Raw genomic sequence first — 25,153 nt, forward strand, 5'->3', positions numbered from 1 at the left:
ATGTGATGTCACTGTCAATCCAAACTCAGTCTGAGATCACTGACCATCCAAACTCAGTCAGAGATCAATGACAAAAACTCAGTCAAAGATTACTGACCATCCAATCTCAGTCTGAGATTACTGACCATCAAATCTCAGTGTAAAATCACTGCCCATCCAAACTCATTCTGAGATTACTGACCACCCAATGTCCATCTGAGATCAATGTTCATCCAAACTCAGTCTAAGATCACTGTCGATCCAAGCTCAATCAGAGATCACTGTCCATCTAAACGGACCATTCAATGTGCATCTGATATTACTGTCCATTAAGACTCATTCTTATATCACTGACCATCCAAACTCCGTATGAGATCACTGACCATCCAAACTCTGTCTGAGATCACTGACCATCCAAACTCAGTCTGAGTTTACTGACCATCCAAACTCAGTCTAAACTCACTGTCCATCCAAACTCATTCTGATATTACTGACCATCCAAAGTCCATCTGAGATCACTGACCATCCAAACTCAGTCTGACATCATTGACCATCTAAACTCAGTCTGAGATTACTGTCCATCCAAACTCAGTCTGAGATTACTGACCATCCAAAGTCCATCTTAGATCACTGACCATCCAAACTCAGTCTGATATTACTGTCCATACAAACTCAGTCTAAGATCACTGTCGATCCAAACTCAGTCAGAGATCACTGACCATCTAAACTAACTATTCGATGTGCATCTGATGTCACTGTCATCCAAACTCTGTCTGAGATCACTGACGATCCAAACTCAGTCAGAGATCACTGACCATCCAAACTCAGTCTGAGATTACTGACCATCCAATCTCAGTTTGAGATTACTGACCATCCAATCTCAGTGTAAAATCACTGCCCATCCAAACTCATTCTGAGATTACTGACCATCGAAAGTCCTTCTGAGATCACTGTACATCCAAACTCAATCTAAGATCACTGTCCATCCAAATTCCATCTGAGAACACTGTCGATCAAAACTCAGTCAGAGATCACTGACCATCCAAACTCAGCCTGCGATCTCTGTCCATCTAAACTTACCATTCTATGTACATCTGATGTCACTGTACATCCAAACTCAGGCTGAGATCACTGAACATCCAAACTCAGTCTGAGATTAGTGACCATCCAAACTCATTCTAAAATCACTGTCCATCCAAACTCATTCTGAGATTACAGAACAACCAAAGTCCATCTGAGATCACTGTTCATCCAAACTCAGTCTAAGATCACTGTCGATCCAAGCTCAATCAGAGATCACTGTCCATCTAAACGGACCATTCAATGTGCATCTGATATTACTGTCCATTAAGACTCATTCTTATATCACTGACCATCCAAACTCCGTATGAGTTCACTGACCATCCAAACTCAGTCTGAGATTACTGTCCATCCAAACTCATTCTGAGATTACTGACCATCCAAAGTCGATCTGAGATCACAGACCATCGAAATTCAGTCTGATATTACTGTCCATACAAACTCAGTCTATGATAACTGTCGATCCAAACTCAGTCAGAGATCACTGACCATCCAAAGTCCTTCTGAGATCACTGTACATCCAAACTCAATCTAAGATCACTGTCCATCCAAATTCCATCTGAGAGCACTGTCGATCCAAACTCAGTCAGAGATCACTGACCATCCAAACTCAGTCTGAGCTCACTGTCCATCTAAACTTACCATTCTATGTACATCTGATGTGACTGTACATCCAAACTCAGGCTGAGTTCACTGACCATCCAAACTCAGTCTGAGATTACTCAACATCCAAACTCAGTCTGAGATTGCAGACCATCCAAACTCAGTCTAAAATCACTGTCCATCCAAACTCGTTCTGAGATTACAGACCATCCAAAGTCCATCTGAGATCACTGTTCATCTGAACTCATTCTAAGATCACTGTTCATCCAAACTCAGTCTGAGATTACTGTCCATCCATACGCTGTATAAGATCACTGTCAATACAAACGCATTCAGACATCACTGTCCATCTAAACTAACCATTCGATGTGCATCTGATGTCACTGTCAATCCAAACTCAGTCTGAGATCACTGACCATCCAAAATCAGTCAGAGATCACTGACCATCCAAACTCAGTCTGAGATTACTGACCATCCAATCTCAGTCTGAGATTACTGACCATCCAATCTCAGTGTAAAATCACTGTGCATCCACACTCATTCTGAGATTACTGAACATCCAAAGTCCTTCTGAGATCACTGTACATCCAAACTCAATCTAAGATCACTGTCCATCCAAATTCCATCTGAGAGCACTGTCGATCCAAACTCAGTCTGACATCACTGACCATCCAAACTCAGTCTGAGATTACTGTCCATCCAAACTCATTCTGAGATTACTGACCATCCAAAGTCCATGTGAGATCACTGACCATCCAAATTCAATCTGATATTACTGTCCATACAAACTCAGTCTAAGATCACTGTCGATCCAAACTCAGTCAGAGATCACTGACCATCCAAAGTCCTTCTGAGATCACTCTACATCCAAACTCAATCTAAGATCACTGTCCATCCAAATTCCATCTGAGAGCACTGTCGATCCAAACTCAGTCAGAGATCACTGACCATCCAAACTCAGTCTGATATTACTGTCCATACAAACTCAGTCTAAGATCACTGTCGATCCAAACTCAGTCAGAGATCACTGACCATCTAAACTAACTATTCGATGTGCATCTGATGTCACTGTCATCCAAACTCTGTCTGAGATCACTGACGATCCAAACTCAGTCAGATATCAATGACCATCCAAACTCAGTCTGAGATTACTGACCATCCAATCTCAGTTTGAGATTACTGACCATCCAATCTCAGTGTAAAATCACTGCCCATCCAAACTCAGTCTGAGATTACTGAACGTCCAAACTCACTCTGAGATTACTGACCATCCAATCTCAGTTTGAGATTACTGACCATCCAATCTCAGGGTAAAATCACTGCCCATCCAAACTCATTCTGAGATTACTGACCATCCAAAGTCCTTCTGAGATCACTGTACATCCAAACTCAATCTAAGATCACTGTCCATCCAAATTCCATCTGAGAGCACTGTCGATCAAAACTCAGTCAGAGATCACTGACCATCCAAACTCAGTCTGAGATCACTGTCCATCTAAACTTACCATTCTATGTACATCTGATGTCACTGTACATCCAAACTCAGGCTGAGATCACTGAGCATCCAAACTCAGTCTGAGATTACTGAACATCCAAACTCAGTCTGAGATTAGTGACCATCCAAACTCATTCTAAAATCACTGTCCATCCAAACTCATTCTGAGATTACAGAACAACCAAAGTCCATCTGAGATCACTGTTCATCCAAACTCAGTCTAAGATCACTGTCGATCCAAGCTCAATCAGAGATCAATGTCCATCTAAACGGACCATTCAATGTGCATCTGATATTACTGTCCATTAAGACTCATTCTTATATCACTGACCATCCAAACTCCGTATGAGTTCATTGACCATCCAAACTCAGTCTGACATCACTGACCATCCAAACTCAGTCTGAGATTACTGTCCATCCAAACTCATTCTGAGATTACTGACCATCCAAAGTCGATCTGAGATCACAGACCATCGAAATTCAGTCTAAAATCACTGTCCATCCAAACTCGTTCTGAGATTACAGACCATCCAAAGTCCATCTGAGATCACTGTTCATCCGAACTCATTCTAAGATCACTGTCCATCCAAACTCAGTCTGAGATTACTGTCCATCCATACGCTGTATAAGATCACTGTCAATCCAAACGCATTCAGACATCACTGTCCATCTAAACTAACCATTCGATGTGCATCTGATGTCACTGTCAATCCAAACTCAGTCTGAGATCACTGACCATCCAAAATCAGTCAGAGATCACTGACCATCCAAACTCAGTCTGAGATTACTGACCTTCCAATCTCAGTCTGAGATTACTGACCATCCAATCTCATTGTAAAATCACTGTCCATCCAAACTCATTCTGAGATTACTGACCATCCAAACTCAATCTAAGATCACTGTCCATCCAAATTCCATCTGAGAGCACTGTCGATCCAAACTCAGTCTGAGATCATTGACCATCAAATCTCAGTGTCAAAACCACTGCCCATCCAAACTCATTCTGAGATCACTGACCATCCAAAATCAGTCAGAGATCACTGACTTTCCAAACTCAGTCTGAGATTACTGACCATCCAATCTCAGTCTGAGATTACTGACCATCCAATCTCAGTGTAAAAACACTGTCCATCCAAACTCATTCTGAGATTACTGACCATCCAAAGTCCTTCTGAGATCACTGTACATCCAAACTCAATCTAAGATCACTGTCCATCCAAATTCCATCTGAGAGCCCTGTCGATCCAAACTCAGTCAGAGATCACTGATCATCCAAACTCAGTCTGTGATCACTGTCCATCTAAACTTACCATTCTATGTACATCTGATGTCACTGTACATCAAAACTCAGGCTGAGATCACTGACCATCCATAGCTCAGTCTGAGATTACTCAACATCCAAACTCAGTCTGAGATTGCAGACCATATAAACTCACTCTAAAATCACTGTGCATCCAAACTCGCTCTGAGAGTACAGACCATCCAAAGTCCATCTGAGATCACTGTTCATCCAAACTCAGTCCATGATCACTGTCGATCCAAACTCATTCAGAGATCACTGTCCATCTAAACAGACCATTCAATGTGCATCTGATATTACTGTCCATTAAGACTCATTCTTATATCACTGACCATCCAAACTCCGTATGAGATCACTGACCATCCAAACTCTGTCTGAGATCACTGACCATCCAAACTCAGTCTGAGTTTACTGACCATCCAAACTCAGTCTAAACTCACTGTCCATCCAAACTCGTTCTGAGATTACTGACCATCCAAAGTCCATCTGAGATCACTGAACATCCAAACTCAGTCTGACATCATTGACCATCCAAACTCAGTCTGAGATTACTGTCCATCCAAACTCAGTCTGAGATTACTGACCATCCAAAGTCCATCTGAGATCACTGACCATCCAAACTCAGTCTGATATTACTGTCCATACAAACTCAGTCTAAGATCACTGTTGATCCAAACTCAGTCAGAGATCACTGACCATCTAAACTAACCATTCGATGTGCATCTGATGTCACTGTCATCCAAACTCAGTCTGAGATCACTGACGATCCAAACTCAGTCAGAGATCACTGACCATCCAAACTCAGTCTGAGATCACTGTCCATCTAAACTTACCATTCTATGTACATCTGATGTCACTGTACATCCAAACTCAGGCTGAGATCACTGAGCATCCAAACTCAGTCTGCGATCACTGTCCATCTAAACTTACCATTCTATGTACATCTGATGTCACTGTACATCCAAACTCAGGCTGAGATCACTGAGCATCCAAACTCAGTCTGAGATTACTGAACATCCAAACTCAGTCTGAGATTAGTGACCATCCAAACTCATTCTAAAATCACTGTCCATCCAAACTAATTCTGAGATTACAGAACAACCAAAGTCCATCTGAGATCACTGTTCATCCAAACTCAGTCTAAGAACACTGTCGATCCAAGCTCAATCAGAGATCATTGTCCATCTAAACGGACCATTCAATGTGCATCTGATATTAGTGTCCATTAAGACTCATTCTTATATCACTGACCATCCAAACTCCGTATGAGTTCACTGACCATCCAAACTCAGTCTGACATCACTGACCATCCAAACTCAGTCTGAGATTACTGTCCATCCAAACTCATTCTGAGATTACTGACCATCCAAAGTCGATCTGAGATCACAGACCATCGAAATTCAGTCTGATATTACTGTCCATACAAACTCAGTCTATGATAACTGTCGATCCAAACTCAGTCAGAGATCACTGACCATCCAAAGTCCTTCTGAGATCACTGTACATCCAAACTCAATCTAAGATCACTGTCCATCCAAATTCCATCTGAGAGCACTGTCGATCCAAACTCAGTCAGAGATCACTGACCATCCAAACTCAGTCTGAGCTCACACTCCATCTAAACTTACCATTCTATGTACATCTGATGTGACTGTACATCCAAACTCAGGCTGAGTTCACTGACCTTCCAAACTCAGTCTGAGATTACTCAACATCCAAACTCAGTCTGAGATTGCAGACCATCCAAACTCAGTCTAAAATCACTGTCCATCCAAACTCGTTCTGAGATTACAGACCATCCAAAGTCCATCTGAGATCACAGTTCATCCGAATTCATTCTAAGATCACTGTCCATCCAAACTCAGTCTTAGATTACTGTCCATCCATACGCTGCATAAGATCACTGTCAATTCCAACGCATTCAGACATCCCTGTCCATCTAAACTAACCATTCGATGTGCATCTGATGTCACTGTCAATCCAAACTCAGTCTGAGATCACTGACCATCCAAAATCAGTCAGAGATCACTGACCATCCAAACTCAGTCTGAGATTACTGACCATCCAATCTCAGTCTGAGATTACTGTCCATCCAATCTCAGTGTAAAATCACTTTCCATCCAAACTCATTCTGAGATTACTGACCATCCAAAGGCCTTCTGAGATCACTGTACATCCAAACTCAATCTAAGATCACTGTCCATCCAAATTCCATCTGAGAGCACTGTCGATCCAAACTCAGTCAGAGATCACTGACCATCCAAGCTCAGTCTGTGATCACTGTCCATCTAAACTTACCATTCTATGTACATCTGATGTCACTGTACATCAAAACTCAGGCTGAGATCACTGACCATCCAAACTCAGTCTGAGATTACTGAACATCCAAACTCAGTCTGAGATTAGTGACCATCCAAACTCATTCTAAAATCACTGTCCATCCAAACTCATTCTGAGATTACAGAACAACCAAAGTCCATCTGAGATCACTGTTCATCCAAACTCAGTCTAAGATCACTCTCGATCCAAGCTCAATCAGAGATCACTGTCCTTCTAAACGGACCATTCAATGTGCATCTGATATTACTGTCCATTAAGACTCATTCTTATATCACTGACCATCCAAACTCCGTATGAGTTCACTGACCATCCAAACTCAGTCTGAGATTACTGTCCATCCAAACTCATTCTGAGATTACTGACCATCCAAAGTCGATCTGAGATCACAGACCATCGAAATTCAGTCTGATATTACTGTCCATACAAACTCAGTCTATGATAACTGTCGATCCAAACTCAGTCAGAGATCACTGACCATCCAAAGTCCTTCTGAGATCACTGTACATCCAAATTCAATCTAAGATCACTGTCCATCCAAATTCCATCTGAGAGCACTGTCGATCCAAACTCAGTCAGAGATCACTGACCATCCAAACTCAGTCTGAGCTCACTGTCCATCTAAACTTACCATTCTATGTACATCTGATGTGACTGTACATCCAAACTCAGGCTGAGTTCACTGACCATCCAAACTCAGTCTGAGATTACAGAACAACCAAAGTCCATCTGAGATCACTGATCATCCAAACTCAGTCTAAGATCACTGTCCATCCAAACTCTCTCTGAGATTACTGTCCATCCATACGCAGTCTAAGATCACTGTCAATCCAAACTCATTCAGAGATCACTGTCCATCTAAACTAACCATTCGATGTGCATCTGATGTCACTGTCAATCCAAACTCAGTCTGAGATCACTGACCATCCAAACTCAGTCAGAGATCAATGACAAAAACTCAGTCAAAGATTACTGACCATCCAATCTCAGTCTGAGATTACTGACCATCAAATCTCAGTGTAAAATCACTGCCCATCCAAACTCATTCTGAGATTACTGACCACCCAATGTCCATCTGAGATCAATGTTCATCCAAACTCAGTCTAAGATCACTGTCGATCCAAGCTCAATCAGAGATCACTGTCCATCTAAACTAACCATTCGATGTGCATGTGATGTCACTGTCAATCCAAACTCAGTCTGAGATCACTGACCATCCAAACTCAGTCAGAGATCAATGACAAAAACTCAGTCAAAGATTACTGACCATCCAATCTCAGTCTGAGATTACTGACCATCAAATCTCAGTGTAAAATCACTGCCCATCAAAACTCATTCTGAGATTATTGACCACCCAATGTCCATCTGAGATCAATGTTCATCCAAACTCAGTCTAAGATCACTGTCGATCCAAGCTTAATCAGAGATCACTGTCCATCTAAACGGACCATTCAATGTGCATCTGATATTACTGTCCATTAAGACTCATTCTTATATCACTGACCATCCAAACTCCGTATGAGTTCACTGACCATCCAAACTCAGTCTGAGATTACTGTCCATCCAAACTCATTCTGAGATTACTGACCATCCAAAGTCGATCTGAGATCACAGACCATCGAAATTCAGTCTGATATTACTGTCCATACAAACTCAGTCTATGATAACTGTCGATCCAAACTCAGTCAGAGATCACTGACCATCCAAAGTCCTTCTGAGATCACTGTTCATCCAAATTCAATCTAAGATCACTGTCCATCCAAATTCCATCTGAGAGCACTGTCGATCCAAACTCAGTCAGAGATCACTGACCATCCAAACTCAGTCTGAGCTCACTGTCCATCTAAACTTACCATTCTATGTACATCTGATGTGACTGTACATCCAAACTCAGGCTGAGTTCACTGACCATCCAAACTCAGTCTGAGATTACAGAACAACCAAAGTCCATCTGAGATCACTGATCATCCAAACTCAGTCTAAGATCACTGTCCATCCAAACTCAGTCTCAGATTACTGTCCATCCATACGCAGTCTAAGATCACTGTCAATCCAAACTCATTCAGAGATCACTGTCCATCTAAACTAACCATTCGATGTGCATCTGATGTCACTGTCAATCCAAACTCAGTCTGAGATCACTGACCATCCAAACTCAGTCAGAGATCAATGACAAAAACTCAGTCAAAGATTACTGACCATCCAATCTCAGTCTGAGATTACTGACCATCAAATCTCAGTGTAAAATCACTGCCCATCCAAACTCATTCTGAGATTACTGACCACCCAATGTCCATCTGAGATCAATGTTCATCCAAACTCAGTCTAAGATCACTGTCGATCCAAGCTAAATCAGAGATCACTGTCCATCTAAACTAACCATTCGATGTGCATGTGATGTCACTGTCAATCCAAACTCAGTCTGAGATCACTGACCATCCAAACTCAGTCAGAGATCAATGACAAAAACTCAGTCAAAGATTACTGACCATCCAATCTCAGTCTGAGATTACTGACCATCAAATCTCAGTGTAAAATCACTGCCCATCCAAACTCATTCTGAGATTACTGACCACCCAATGTCCATCTGAGATCAATGTTCATCCAAACTCAGTCTAAGATCACTGTCGATCCAAGCTCAATCAGAGATCACTGTCCATCTAAACGGACCATTCAATGTGCATCTGATATTACTGTCCATTAAGACTCATTCTTATATCACTGACCATCCAAACTCCGTATGAGATCACTGACCATCCAAACTCTGTCTGAGATCACTGACCATCCAAACTCAGTCTGAGTTTACTGACCATCCAAACTCAGTCTAAACTCACTGTCCATCCAAACTCATTCTGATATTACTGACCATCCAAAGTCCATCTGAGATCACTGACCATCCAAACTCAGTCTGACATCATTGACCATCTAAACTCAGTCTGAGATTACTGTCCATCCAAACTCAGTCTGAGATTACTGACCATCCAAAGTCCATCTTAGATCACTGACCATCCAAACTCAGTCTGATATTACTGTCCATACAAACTCAGTCTAAGATCACTGTCGATCCAAACTCAGTCAGAGAACACTGACCATCTAAACTAACTATTCGATGTGCATCTGATGTCACTGTCATCCAAACTCTGTCTGAGATCACTGACGATCCAAACTCAGTCAGAGATCACTGACCATCCAAACTCAGTCTGAGATTACTGACCATCCAATCTCAGTTTGAGATTACTGACCATCCAATCTCAGTGTAAAATCACTGCCCATCCAAACTCATTCTGAGATTACTGACCATCGAAAGTCCTTCTGAGATCACTGTACATCCAAACTCAATCTAAGATCACTGTCCATCCAAATTCCATCTGAGAACACTGTCGATCAAAACTCAGTCAGAGATCACTGACCATCCAAACTCAGCCTGCGATCTCTGTCCATCTAAACTTACCATTCTATGTACATCTGATGTCACTGTACATCCAAACTCAGGCTGAGATCACTGAACATCCAAACTCAGTCTGAGATTAGTGACCATCCAAACTCATTCTAAAATCACTGTCCATCCAAACTCATTCTGAGATTACAGAACAACCAAAGTCCATCTGAGATCACTGTTCATCCAAACTCAGTCTAAGATCACTGTCGATCCAAGCTCAATCAGAGATCACTGTCCATCTAAACGGACCATTCAATGTGCATCTGATATTACTGTCCATTAAGACTCATTCTTATATCACTGACCATCCAAACTCCGTATGAGTTCACTGACCATCCAAACTCAGTCTGAGATTACTGTCCATCCAAACTCATTCTGAGATTACTGACCATCCAAAGTCGATCTGAGATCACAGACCATCGAAATTCAGTCTGATATTACTGTCCATACAAACTCAGTCTATGATAACTGTCGATCCAAACTCAGTCAGAGATCACTGACCATCCAAAGTCCTTCTGAGATCACTGTACATCCAAACTCAATCTAAGATCACTGTCCATCCAAATTCCATCTGAGAGCACTGTCGATCCAAACTCAGTCAGAGATCACTGACCATCCAAACTCAGTCTGAGCTCACTGTCCATCTAAACTTACCATTCTATGTACATCTGATGTGACTGTACATCCAAACTCAGGCTGAGTTCACTGACCATCCAAACTCAGTCTGAGATTACTCAACATCCAAACTCAGTCTGAGATTGCAGACCATCCAAACTCAGTCTAAAATCACTGTCCATCCAAACTCGTTCTGAGATTACAGACCATCCAAAGTCCATCTGAGATCACTGTTCATCTGAACTCATTCTAAGATCACTGTTCATCCAAACTCAGTCTGAGATTACTGTCCATCCATACGCTGTATAAGATCACTGTCAATACAAACGCATTCAGACATCACTGTCCATCTAAACTAACCATTCGATGTGCATCTGATGTCACTGTCAATCCAAACTCAGTCTGAGATCACTGACCATCCAAAATCAGTCAGAGATCACTGACCATCCAAACTCAGTCTGAGATTACTGACCATCCAATCTCAGTCTGAGATTACTGACCATCCAATCTCAGTGTAAAATCACTGTGCATCCACACTCATTCTGAGATTACTGAACATCCAAAGTCCTTCTGAGATCACTGTACATCCAAACTCAATCTAAGATCACTGTCCATCCAAATTCCATCTGAGAGCACTGTCGATCCAAACTCAGTCTGACATCACTGACCATCCAAACTCAGTCTGAGATTACTGTCCATCCAAACTCATTCTGAGATTACTGACCATCCAAAGTCCATGTGAGATCACTGACCATCCAAATTCAATCTGATATTACTGTCCATACAAACTCAGTCTAAGATCACTGTCGATCCAAACTCAGTCAGAGATCACTGACCATCCAAAGTCCTTCTGAGATCACTCTACATCCAAACTCAATCTAAGATCACTGTCCATCCAAATTCCATCTGAGAGCACTGTCGATCCAAACTCAGTCAGAGATCACTGACCATCCAAACTCAGTCTGATATTACTGTCCATACAAACTCAGTCTAAGATCACTGTCGATCCAAACTCAGTCAGAGATCACTGACCATCTAAACTAACTATTCGATGTGCATCTGATGTCACTGTCATCCAAACTCTGTCTGAGATCACTGACGATCCAAACTCAGTCAGATATCAATGACCATCCAAACTCAGTCTGAGATTACTGACCATCCAATCTCAGTTTGAGATTACTGACCATCCAATCTCAGTGTAAAATCACTGCCCATCCAAACTCAGTCTGAGATTACTGAACGTCCAAACTCACTCTGAGATTACTGACCATCCAATCTCAGTTTGAGATTACTGACCATCCAATCTCAGGGTAAAATCACTGCCCATCCAAACTCATTCTGAGATTACTGACCATCCAAAGTCCTTCTGAGATCACTGTACATCCAAACTCAATCTAAGATCACTGTCCATCCAAATTCCATCTGAGAGCACTGTCGATCAAAACTCAGTCAGAGATCACTGACCATCCAAACTCAGTCTGAGATCACTGTCCATCCAAACTTACCATTCTATGTACATCTGATGTCACTGTACATCCAAACTCAGGCTGAGATCACTGAGCATCCAAACTCAGTCTGAGATTACTGAACATCCAAACTCAGTCTGAGATTAGTGACCATCCAAACTCATTCTAAAATCACTGTCCATCCAAACTCATTCTGAGATTACAGAACAACCAAAGTCCATCTGAGATCACTGTTCATCCAAACTCAGTCTAAGATCACTGTCGATCCAAGCTCAATCAGAGATCAATGTCCATCTAAACGGACCATTCAATGTGCATCTGATATTACTGTCCATTAAGACTCATTCTTATATCACTGACCATCCAAACTCCGTATGAGTTCATTGACCATCCAAACTCAGTCTGACATCACTGACCATCCAAACTCAGTCTGAGATTACTGTCCATCCAAACTCATTCTGAGATTACTGACCATCCAAAGTCGATCTGAGATCACAGACCATCGAAATTCAGTCTAAAATCACTGTCCATCCAAACTCGTTCTGAGATTACAGACCATCCAAAGTCCATCTGAGATCACTGTTCATCCGAACTCATTCTAAGATCACTGTCCATCCAAACTCAGTCTGAGATTACTGTCCTTCCATACGCTGTATAAGATCACTGTCAATCCAAACGCATTCAGACATCACTGTCCATCTAAACTAACCATTCGATGTGCATCTGATGTCACTGTCAATCCAAACTCAGTCTGAGATCACTGACCATCCAAAATCAGTCAGAGATCACTGACCATCCAAACTCAGTCTGAGATTACTGACCTTCCAATCTCAGTCTGAGATTACTGACCATCCAATCTCATTGTAAAATCACTGTCCATCCAAACTCATTCTGAGATTACTGACCATCCAAACTCAATCTAAGATCACTGTCCATCCAAATTCCATCTGAGAGCACTGTCGATCCAAACTCAGTCTGAGATCATTGACCATCAAATCTCAGTGTCAAAACCACTGCCCATCCAAACTCATTCTGAGATCACTGACCATCCAAAATCAGTCAGAGATCACTGACTTTCCAAACTCAGTCTGAGATTACTGACCATCCAATCTCAGTCTGAGATTACTGACCATCCAATCTCAGTGTAAAAACACTGTCCATCCAAACTCATTCTGAGATTACTGACCATCCAAAGTCCTTCTGAGATCACTGTACATCCAAACTCAATCTAAGATCACTGTCCATCCAAATTCCATCTGAGAGCCCTGTCGATCCAAACTCAGTCAGAGATCACTGATCATCCAAACTCAGTCTGTGATCACTGTCCATCTAAACTTACCATTCTATGTACATCTGATGTCACTGTACATCAAAACTCAGGCTGAGATCACTGACCATCCATAGCTCAGTCTGAGATTACTCAACATCCAAACTCAGTCTGAGATTGCAGACCATATAAACTCACTCTAAAATCAGTGTGCATCCAAACTCGCTCTGAGAGTACAGACCATCCAAAGTCCATCTGAGATCACTGTTCATCCAAACTCAGTCCATGATCACTGTCGATCCAAACACATTCAGAGATCACTGTCCATCTAAACAGACCATTCAATGTGCATCTGATATTACTGTCCATTAAGACTCATTCTTATATCACTGACCATCCAAACTCCGTATGAGATCACTGACCATCCAAACTCTGTCTGAGATCACTGACCATCCAAACTCAGTCTGAGTTTACTGACCATCCAAACTCAGTCTAAACTCACTGTCCATCCAAACTCGTTCTGAGATTACTGACCATCCAAAGTCCATCTGAGATCACTGAACATCCAAACTCAGTCTGACATCATTGACCATCCAAACTCAGTCTGAGATTACTGTCCATCCAAACTCAGTCTGAGATTACTGACCATCCAAAGTCCATCTGAGATCACTGACCATCCAAACTCAGTCTGATATTACTGTCCATACAAACTCAGTCTAAGATCACTGTTGATCCAAACTCAGTCAGAGATCACTGACCATCTAAACTAACCATTCGATGTGCATCTGATGTCACTGTCATCCAAACTCAGTCTGAGATCACTGACGATCCAAACTCAGTCAGAGATCACTGACCATCCAAACTCAGTCTGAGATCACTGTCCATCTAAACTTACCATTCTATGTACATCTGATGTCACTGTACATCCAAACTCAGGCTGAGATCACTGAGCATCCAAACTCAGTCTGCGATCACTGTCCATCTAAACTTACCATTCTATGTACATCTGATGTCACTGTACATCCAAACTCAGGCTGAGATCACTGAGCATCCAAACTCAGTCTGAGATTACTGAACATCCAAACTCAGTCTGAGATTAGTGACCATCCAAACTCATTCTAAAATCACTGTCCATCCAAACTAATTCGGAGATTACAGAACAACCAAAGTCCATCTGAGATCACTGTTCATCCAAACTCAGTCTAAGAACACTGTCGATCCAAGCTCAATCAGAGATCATTGTCCATCTAAACGGACCATTCAATGTGCATCTGATATTAGTGTCCATTAAGACTCATTCTTATATCACTGACCATCCAAACTCCGTATGAGTTCACTGACCATCCAAACTCAGTCTGACATCACTGACCATCCAAACTCAGTCTGAGATTACTGTCCATCCAAACTCATTCTGAGATTACTGACCATCCAAAGTCGATCTGAGATCACAGACCATCGAAATTCAGTCTGATATTACTGTCCATACAAACTCAGTCTATGATAACTGTCGATCCAAACTCAGTCAGAGATCACTGACCATCCAAAGTCCTTCTGAGATCACTGTACATCCAAACTCAATCTAAGATCACTGTCCATCCAAATTCCATCTGAGAGCACTGTCGATCCAAACTCAGTCAGAGATCACTGACCATCCAAACTCAGTCTGAGCTCACACTCCATCTAAACTTACCATTCTATGTACATCTGATGTGACTGTACATCCAAACTCAGGCTGAGTTCACTGACCTTCCAAACTCAGTCTGAGATTACTCAACATCCAAACTCAGTCTGAGATTGCAGACCATCCAAACTCAGTCTAAAATCACTGTCCATCCAAACTCGTTCTGAGATTACAGACCATCCAAAGTCCATCTGAGATCACAGTTCATCCGAATTCATTCTAAGATCACTGTCCATCCAAACTCAGTCTTAGATTACTGTCCATCCATACGCTGCATAAGATCACTGTCAATTCCAACGCATTCAGACATCCCTATCCATCTAAACTAACCATTCGATGTGCATCTGATGTCACTGTCAATCCAAACTCAGTCTGAGATCACTGACCATCCAAAATCAGTCAGAGATCACTGACCATCCAAACTCAGTCTGAGATTACTGACCATCCAATCTCAGTCTGAGATTACTGTCCATCCAATCTCAGTGTAAAATCACTTTCCATCCAAACTCATTCTGAGATTACTGACCATCCAAAGGCCTTCTGAGATCACTGTACATCCAAACTCAATCTAAGATCACTGTCCATCCAAATTCCATCTGAGAGCACTGTCGATCCAAACTCAGTCAGAGATCACTGACCATCCAAGCTCAGTCTGTGATCACTGTCCATCTAAACTTACCATTCTATGTACATCTGATGTCACTGTACATCAAAACTCAGGCTGAGATCACTGACCATTCATAGCTCAGTCTGAGATTACTCAACATCCAAACTCAGTCTGAGATTGCAGACCATATAAACTCAGTCTAAAATCACTGTGCATACAAACTCGTTCTGAGAGTACAGACCATCCAAAGTCCATCTGAGATCACTGTTCATCCAAACTCAGTCCATGATCACTGTCGATCCAAACTCATTCAGAGATCACTGTCCATCTAAACGGACCATTCAATGCGCATCTGATATTAAAGTCCATTAAGACTCATTCTTATATCACTGACCATCCAAACTCCGTATGAGATCACTGACCATCCAAACTCTGTCTGAGATCACTGACCATCCAAACTCAGTCTGAGTTTACTGACCATCCAAACTCAGTCTAAACTCACTGTCCATCCAAACTCATTCTGAGATTACTGACCATCCAAAGTCCATCTGAGATCACTGACCATCCAAACTCAGTCTGACATCATTGACCATCCAAACTCAGTCTGAGATTACTGTCCATCCAAACTCAGTCTGAGACTACTGACCATCCAAAGTGCATCTGAGATCACTGACCATCCAAACTCAGTCTGATATTACTGTCAATACAAACTCAGTCTAAGATCACTGTCGATCCAAACTCAGTCAGAGATCACTGACCATCTAAACTAACCATTCGATGTGCATCTGATGTCACTGTCATCCAAACTCAGTCTGAGATCACTGACGATCCAAACTCAGTCAGAGATCACTGACCATCCAAACTCAGTCTGAGATTACTGACCATCCAATCTCAGTTTGAGATTACTGACCATCCAATCTCAGTGTAAAATCACTGCCGATCCAAACTCATTCTGAGATTACTGACCATCCAAAGTCCTTCTGAGATCACTGTACATCCAAACTCAATCTAAGATCACAGTCCATCGAAATTCCTTCTGAGAGCACTGTCGATCAAAACTCAGTCAGAGATCACTGAGCATCCAAACTCAGTCTGAGATTACTGAACATCCAAAATCAGTCTGAGATTAGTGACCATCCAAACTCATTCTATAATCACTGTCCATCCAAACTAATTCTGAGATTACAGAACAACCAAAGTCCATCTGAGATCACTGTTCATCCAAACTCAGTCTAAGATCACTGTCGATCCAAGCTCAATCAGAGATCAATGTCCATCTAAACGGACCATTCAATGTGCATCTGATATTACTGTCCATTAAGACTCATTCTTATATCACTGACCATCCAAACTCCGTATGAGTTCACTGACCATCCAAACTCAGTCTGACATCACTGACCATCCAAACTCAGTCTGAGATTACTGTCCATCCAAACTCATTCTGAGATTACTGACCATCCAAAGTCGATCTGAGATCACAGACCATCGAAATTCAGTCTAAAATCACTGTCCATCCAAACTCGGTCTGAGATTACAGACCATCCAAAGTCCATCTGAGATCACTGTTCATCCGAACTCATTCTAAGATCACTGTCCATCCAAACTCAGTCTGAGATTACTGTCCATCCATACGCTGTATAAGATCACTGTCAATCCAAACGCATTCAGACATCACTGTCCATCTAAACTAACCATTCGATGTGCATCTGATGTCACTGTCAATCCAAACTCAGTCTGAGATCACTGACCATCCAAAATCAGTCAGAGATCACTGACCATCCAAACTCAGTCTGAGATTACTGACCTTCCAATCTCAGTCTGAGATTACTGACCATCCAATCTCAGTGTAAAATCACTGTCCATCCAAACTCATTCTGAGATTACTGACCATCCAAACTCAATCTAAGATCACTGTCCATCCAAATTCCACCTGAGAGCACTGTCGATCCAAACTCAGTTTGAGATCACTGACCATCCAAACTCAGTCAGAGATCAATGACAAAAACTCAGTCAAAGATTTCTGACCATCCAATCTCAGTCTGAGATTACTGACCATCAAATCTCAGTGTAAAATCACTGCCCATCCAAACTCATTCTGAGATTACTGACCATCCAAAGTCCTTCTGAGATCACTGTACATCCAAACTCAATCTAAGATCACTGTCCATCCAAATTCCATCTGAGAGCACTGTCGATCCAAACTCAGTCAGAGATCACTGACCATCCAAACTCAGTCTGAGATCACTGTACATCTAAACTTACCATTCTATGTACATCTGATGTGACTGTACATCCAAACTCAGGCTGAGTTCACTGACCATCCAAACTCAGTCTGAGATTACTCAACATCCAAACTCAGTCTGAGATTGCAGACCATCCAAACTCAGTCTAAAATCACTGTCCATCCAAACTCATTCTGAGATTACAGACCATCCAAAGTCCATCTGAGATCACTGTTCATCCGAACTCATTCTAAGATCACTGTCCATCCAAACTCAGTCTGAGATTACTGTCCATCCATACGCTGTATAAGATCACTGTCAATCCAAACGCATTCAGACATCACTGTCCATCTAAACTAACCATTCGATGTGCATCTGATGTCACTGTCAATCCAAACTCAGTCTGAGATCACTGACCATCCAAACTCAGTCAGAGATCACTGACCATCAAAACTCAGTCTGAGATTACTGACCATCCAATCTCAGTCTGAGATTACTGACCATCCAATCTCAGTGTAAAATCACTGTCCATCCAAACTCATTCTGAGATTACTGAACATCCAAAGTCCTTCTGAGATCACTGTACATCCAAACTCAATCTAAGATCACTGTCCATCCAAATTCCATCTGAGAGCACTGTCGATCCAAACTCAGTCTGACATCACTGACCATCCAAACTCAGTCTGTGATCACTGTCCATCTAAATTTACCATTCTATGTACATCTGATGTCACTGTACATCAAAACTCAGGCTGAGATCACTGACCATCCATAGCTCAGTCTGAGATTACTCAACATCCAAACTCAGTCTGAGATTGCAGACCATATAAACTCACTCTAAAATCACTGTGCATCCAAACTCGCTCTGAGAGTACAGACCATCCAAAGTCCATCTGAGATCACTGTTCATCCAAACTCAGTCCATGATCACTGTCGATCCAAACTCATTCAGAGATCACTGTCCATCTAAACAGACCATTCAATGTGCATCTGATATTACTGTCCATTAAGACTCATTCTTATATCACTGACCATCCAAACTCCGTATGAGATCACTGACCATCCAAACTCTGTCTGAGATCACTGACCATCCAAACTCAGTCTGAGTTTACTGACCATCCAAACTCAGTCTAAACTCACTGTCCATCCAAATTCATTCTGAGATTACTGACCATCCAAAGTCCATCTGAGATCACTGACCATCCAAACTCAGTCTGACATCATTGACCATCCAAACTCAGTCTGAGATTACAGTCCATCCAAACTCAGTCTGAGATTACTGACCATCCAAAGTCCACCTGAGATCACTGACCATCCAAACTCAGTCTGATATTACTGTCCATACAAACTCAGTCTAAGATCACTGTCGATCCAAACTCAGTCAGAGATCACTGACCATCTAAACTAACCATTCGATGTGCATCTGATGTCACTGTCATCCAAACTCAGTCTGAGATCACTGACGATCCAAACTCAGTCAGAGATCACTGACCATCCAAACTCAGTCTGAGATTACTGACCATCCAATCTCAGTTTGAGATTACTGACCATCCAATCTCAGTGTAAAATCACTGCCCATCCAAACTCATTCTGAGATTACTGACCATCCAAAGTCCTTCTGAGATCACTGTACATCCAAACTCAATCTAAGATCACTGTCCATCCAAATTCCATCTGAGAGCACTGTCGATCCAAACTCAGTCAGAGATCACTGTCCATCTAAACTTACCATTCTATGTACATCTGATGTCACTGTACATCCAAACTCAGGCTGAGATCACTGACCATCCAAACTCTGTCTGAGATCACTGACCATCCAAACTCAGTCTGAGTTTACTGACCATCCAAACTCAGTCTAAACTCACTGTCCATCCAAACTCATTCTGAGATTACTGACCATCCAAAGTCCATCTGAGATCACTGACCATCCAAACTCAGTCTGACATCATTGACCATCCAAACGCAGTCTGAGATTACTGTCCATCCAAACTCAGTCTGAGACTACTGACCATCCAAAGTGCATCTGAGATCACTGACCATCCAAACTCAGTCTGATATTACTGTCCATACAAACTCAGTCTAAGATCACTGTCGATCCAAACTCAGTCAGAGATCACTGACCATCTAAACTAACCATTCGATGTGCATCTGATGTCACTGTCATCCAAACTCAGTCTGAGATCACTGACGATCCAAACTCAGTCAGAGATCACAGACCATCCAAACTCAGTCTGAGATTACTGACCATCCAATCTCAGTTTGAGATTACAGACCATCCAATCTCAGTGTAAAATCACTGCCGATCCAAACTCATTCTGAGATTACTGACCATCCAAAGTCCTTCTGAGATCACTGTACATCCAAACTCAATCTAAGATCACAGTCCATCGAAATTCCTTCTGAGAGCACTGTCGATCAAAACTCAGTCAGAGATCACTGAGCATCCAAACTCAGTCTGAGATTACTGAACATCCAAACTCAGTCTGAGATTAGTGACCATCCAAACTCATTCTAAAATCACTGTCCATCCAAACTAATTCTGAGATTACAGAACAACCAAAGTCCGTCTGAGATCACTGTTCATCCAAACTCATTCTAAGATCACTGTCGATCCAAGCTCAATCAGAGATCAATGTCCATCTAAACGGACCATTCAATGTGCATCTGATATTACTGTCCATTAAGACTCATTCTTGTATCACTGACCATCCAAACTCCGTATGAGTTCACTGACCATCCAAACTCAGTCTGACATCACTGACCATCCAAACTCAGTCTGAGATTACTGTCCATCCAAACTCATTCTGAGATTACTGACCATCCAAAGTCGATCTGAGATCACAGACCATCGAAATTCAGTCTGATATTACTGTCCATACAAACTCAGTCTATGATAACTGTCGATCCAAACTCAGTCAGAGATCACTGACCATCCAAAGTCCTTCTGAGATCACTGTACATCCAAACTCAATCTAAGATCACTGTCCATCCAAATTCCATCTGAGAGCACTGTCGATCCAAACTCAGTCAGAGATCACTGACCATCCAAACTCAGTCTGAGCTCACACTCCATCTAAACTTACCATTCTATGTACATCTGATGTGACTGTACATCCAAACTCAGGCTGAGTTCACTGACCTTCCAAACTCAGTCTGAGATTACTCAACATCCAAACTCAGTCTGAGATTGCAGACCATCCAAACTCAGTCTAAAATCACTGTCCATCCAAACTCGTTCTGAGATTACAGACCATCCAAAGTCCATCTGAGATCACAGTTCATCCGAATTCATTCTAAGATCACTGTCCATCCAAACTCAGTCTTAGATTACTGTCCATCCATACGCTGCATAAGATCACTGTCAATTCCAACGCATTCAGACATCCCTATCCATCTAAACTAACCATTCGATGTGCATCTGATGTCACTGTCAATCCAAACTCAGTCTGAGATCACTGACCATCCAAAATCAGTCAGAGATCACTGACCATCCAAACTCAGTCTGAGATTACTGACCATCCAATCTCAGTCTGAGATTACTGTCCATCCAATCTCAGTGTAAAATCACTTTCCATCCAAACTCATTCTGAGATTACTGACCATCCAAAGGCCTTCTGAGATCACTGTACATCCAAACTCAATCTAAGATCACTGTCCATCCAAATTCCATCTGAGAGCACTGTCGATCCAAACTCAGTCAGAGATCACTGACCATCCAAGCTCAGTCTGTGATCACTGTCCATCTAAACTTACCATTCTATGTACATCTGATGTCACTGTACATCAAAACTCAGGCTGAGATCACTGACCATTCATAGCTCAGTCTGAGATTACTCAACATCCAAACTCAGTCTGAGATTGCAGACCATATAAACTCAGTCTAAAATCACTGTGCATACAAACTCGTTCTGAGAGTACAGACCATCCAAAGTCCATCTGAGATCACTGTTCATCCAAACTCAGTCCATGATCACTGTCGATCCAAACTCATTCAGAGATCACTGTCCATCTAAACGGACCATTCAATGCGCATCTGATATTAAAGTCCATTAAGACTCATTCTTATATCACTGACCATCCAAACTCCGTATGAGATCACTGACCATCCAAACTCTGTCTGAGATCACTGACCATCCAAACTCAGTCTGAGTTTACTGACCATCCAAACTCAGTCTAAACTCACTGTCCATCCAAACTCATTCTGAGATTACTGACCATCCAAAGTCCATCTGAGATCACTGACCATCCAAACTCAGTCTGACATCATTGACCATCCAAACTCAGTCTGAGATTACTGTCCATCCAAACTCAGTCTGAGACTACTGACCATCCAAAGTGCATCTGAGATCACTGACCATCCAAACTCAGTCTGATATTACTGTCAATACAAACTCAGTCTAAGATCACTGTCGATCCAAACTCAGTCAGAGATCACTGACCATCTAAACTAACCATTCGATGTGCATCTGATGTCACTGTCATCCAAACTCAGTCTGAGATCACTGACGATCCAAACTCAGTCAGAGATCACTGACCATCCAAACTCAGTCTGAGATTACTGACCATCCAATCTCAGTTTGAGATTACTGACCATCCAATCTCAGTGTAAAATCACTGCCGATCCAAACTCATTCTGAGATTACTGACCATCCAAAGTCCTTCTGAGATCACTGTACATCCAAACTCAATCTAAGATCACAGTCCATCGAAATTCCTTCTGAGAGCACTGTCGATCAAAACTCAGTCAGAGATCACTGAGCATCCAAACTCAGTCTGAGATTACTGAACATCCAAAATCAGTCTGAGATTAGTGACCATCCAAACTCATTCTATAATCACTGTCCATCCAAACTAATTCTGAGATTACAGAACAACCAAAGTCCATCTGAGATCACTGTTCATCCAAACTCAGTCTAAGATCACTGTCGATCCAAGCTCAATCAGAGATCAATGTCCATCTAAACGGACCATTCAATGTGCATCTGATATTACTGTCCATTAAGACTCATTCTTATATCACTGACCATCCAAACTCCGTATGAGTTCACTGACCATCCAAACTCAGTCTGACATCACTGACCATCCAAACTCAGTCTGAGATTACTGTCCATCCAAACTCATTCTGAGATTACTGACCATCCAAAGTCGATCTGAGATCACAGACCATCGAAATTCAGTCTAAAATCACTGTCCATCCAAACTCGGTCTGAGATTACAGACCATCCAAAGTCCATCTGAGATCACTGTTCATCCGAACTCATTCTAAGATCACTGTCCATCCAAACTCAGTCTGAGATTACTGTCCATCCATACGCTGTATAAGATCACTGTCAATCCAAACGCATTCAGACATCACTGTCCATCTAAACTAATCATTCGATGTGCATCTGATGTCACTGTCAATCCAAACTCAGTCTGAGATCACTGACCATCCAAAATCAGTCAGAGATCACTGACCATCCAAACTCAGTCTGAGATTACTGACCTTCCAATCTCAGTCTGAGATTACTGACCATCCAATCTCAGTGTAAAATCACTGTCCATCCAAACTCATTCTGAGATTACTGACCATCCAAACTCAATCTAAGATCACTGTCCATCCAAATTCCACCTGAGAGCACTGTCGATCCAAACTCAGTTTGAGATCACTGACCATCCAAACTCAGTCAGAGATCAATGACAAAAACTCAGTCACAGATTTCTGACCATCCAATCTCAGTCTGAGATTACTGACCATCAAATCTCAGTGTAAAATCACTGCCCATCCAAACTCATTCTGAGATTACTGACCATCCAAAGTCCTTCTGAGATCACTGTACATCCAAACTCAATCTAAGATCACTGTCCATCCAAATTCCATCTGAGAGCACTGTCGATCCAAACTCAGTCAGAGATCACTGACCATCCAAACTCAGTCTGAGATCACTGTACATCTAAACTTACCATTCTATGTACATCTGATGTGACTGTACATCCAAACTCAGGCTGAGTTCACTGACCATCCAAACTCAGTCTGAGATTACTCAACATCCAAACTCAGTCTGAGATTGCAGACCATCCAAACTCAGTCTAAAATCACTGTCCATCCAAACTCATTCTGAGATTACAGACCATCCAAAGTCCATCTGAGATCACTGTTCATCCGAACTCATTCTAAGATCACTGTCCATCCAAACTCAGTCTGAGATTACTGTCCATCCATACGCTGTATAAGATCACTGTCAATCCAAACGCATTCAGACATCACTGTCCATCTAAACTAACCATTCGATGTGCATCTGATGTCACTGTCAATCCAAACTCAGTCTGAGATCACTGACCATCCAAACTCAGTCAGAGATCACTGACCATCAAAACTCAGTCTGAGATTACTGACCATCCAATCTCAGTCTGAGATTACTGACCATCCAATCTCAGTGTAAAATCACTGTCCATCCAAACTCATTCTGAGATTACTGAACATCCAAAGTCCTTCTGAGATCACTGTACATCCAAACTCAATCTAAGATCACTGTCCATCCAAATTCCATCTGAGAGCACTGTCGATCCAAACTCAGTCTGACATCACTGACCATCCAAACTCAGTCTGTGATCACTGTCCATCTAAATTTACCATTCTATGTACATCTGATGTCACTGTACATCAAAACTCAGGCTGAGATCACTGACCATCCATAGCTCAGTCTGAGATTACTCAACATCCAAACTCAGTCTGAGATTGCAGACCATATAAACTCACTCTAAAATCACTGTGCATCCAAACTCGCTCTGAGAGTACAGACCATCCAAAGTCCATCTGAGATCACTGTTCATCCAAACTCAGTCCATGATCACTGTCGATCCAAACTCATTCAGAGATCACTGTCCATCTAAACAGACCATTCAATGTGCATCTGATATTACTGTCCATTAAGACTCATTCTTATATCACTGACCATCCAAACTCCGTATGAGATCACTGACCATCCAAACTCTGTCTGAGATCACTGACCATCCAAACTCAGTCTGAGTTTACTGACCATCCAAACTCAGTCTAAACTCACTGTCCATCCAAATTCATTC

The sequence above is a fragment of the Carcharodon carcharias genome, chromosome 12 (assembly GCF_017639515.1).
Source record: "Carcharodon carcharias isolate sCarCar2 chromosome 12, sCarCar2.pri, whole genome shotgun sequence".
Taxonomy (NCBI): Eukaryota; Metazoa; Chordata; class Chondrichthyes; order Lamniformes; family Lamnidae; genus Carcharodon; species Carcharodon carcharias.